A 1,676-nucleotide genomic window follows, 5' to 3' on the forward strand; every position below is an offset into this window, starting at 1 on the left:
TGCCCCCGCCGCGCGCTCTGCCACCCGGGCGCGCCCTGCGGCCACGACCTTAATTTGCATTCGATATGCATATATTTGCATACCACCCCTCCAGCGGTGACCTGTGGGAACCCCTGGGCCTCGCGCGCTGCCCCCCGCCCGCCTATCCCTAAGGTATTTTACAGTGTATCTAGCGCATTTGCCCGCTTAGTGCGTTTTGGTGAAATTGGCGCCTTTCCTCTCTCCTACCCCAACTTCCTCCTTGGAGACAAGCTCGGGGTCCGAGGTTACCCTCTGTCTTAGGGACTGCAGGCGCCAGAACTTCCGAGCAGCAAGGCCGCAATTTCCATCTCATTTGGCATAAATCTGCGTGTGAATGTCCAAGGTCCCTAGTTCCCAAGTACAAAAAACACAGCAAAGTGCCGGAAAATGTCTCTGTCCTTAACTCCTGCTCCACTGGCCTGTTTCTTCAGCTCGCGGGAGGGACAGAAGGCAGTGGACTCTGGGTTGGGAGGGGGCTCTACCCACTCTTGGGGGCCGTCCTCAGGCGCCGTGGGTAGGGCTCACTATTCGACCGTGTGGCCGGCCTCCTGGGCGTCTGTCTGCAGTGAACGGTTTCTAATGCCACCAGACTGCAAAAATTTTAACAAACGTCTGGCAGCTTCGTATTCCTGGCCTTTCGACTGTGATTACTTTCGGAGCTTGCCCACGTGGGCTCAGTCCAGTTCTGCTAGAAGAGTGGTGGGTCCTGAGCTCACTTCACAGGAGGAGGTGAATCGGATAGCCCATACATAGCACCAGTGCGTGGGACCCTGCTCCCACACTGCCCAGGCTCCGAGGCCCTGTGAATTTTAAGATCATCATTTTACGTGCTTCTAAGTTGTAAGCCTGAAATGCCTCCAGATTTCAGAGATGTTACAATGCAAATAAGAAGGGGGGCTGCTAGTGGGAAGATTCAGCAGAGCAGACAGGCTCGAAGTCCGCTTCAGGGAGCTGCCCCGGCAGGGAGCTAAGGACCCTTTTCTTGGGCACTGGCACCAGCACCAGCAGCGGATTCACACAGAGCCCAGGCAGCCTGGAGGACACCTGGAGCTCAGGCTTATCCCCTGTGGTCAGGTCTGGGGACCTCAGGCTGCTGGTGGTAAATGACCAGTTGTGACATTCACCCAATTGAAGCAGGAGGCTCATAATTCAAAAAGTGAGAGATCCTAAACACCAAGGTGCAACTGCCCACTCCAGGCATACAACAAACCTTCCCTCGGCCCCACCAGAGAAGGGGGGCAGGTGGGAGGGGAGGGACGGTGGAGCAGGGCTTCCTTCTGTGCTGGGAGCAGCTTGCCCCCCCCCCAATCATAGTCTTTGGTTCTGATGGTAGCCAGCCCCCAGCTGGACAAGATCTCAGCATCTTCCCACATCCCTTACAGATGCTCCTGGGACCTGTTTTACAGATGTCGAGGCCAACACTCTCTCCCACTTGAACTTCCATGTCGCCTCTCCATAAACGGGCTCCCACGCTGGAAATGGCTAAGTCACAAATCCTAGCCACTGCAAGGTGACATTTCAGAAGGACAGCCCCATCCCTGTCTGAAAGACATAGACAGTCTGTCCTGAGGGGCAAAACTTACCTAACCAGGAGGTGGATCATGGGCAGGTCATGCCACACAAAGGCAGGGGCCACACAAAGCTGCTGGAAGGAG

Source organism: Otolemur garnettii, unplaced genomic scaffold (assembly GCF_000181295.1).
Source record: "Otolemur garnettii isolate 467f Iridium unplaced genomic scaffold, OtoGar3 scaffold00185, whole genome shotgun sequence".
Taxonomy (NCBI): domain Eukaryota; kingdom Metazoa; phylum Chordata; class Mammalia; order Primates; family Galagidae; genus Otolemur; species Otolemur garnettii.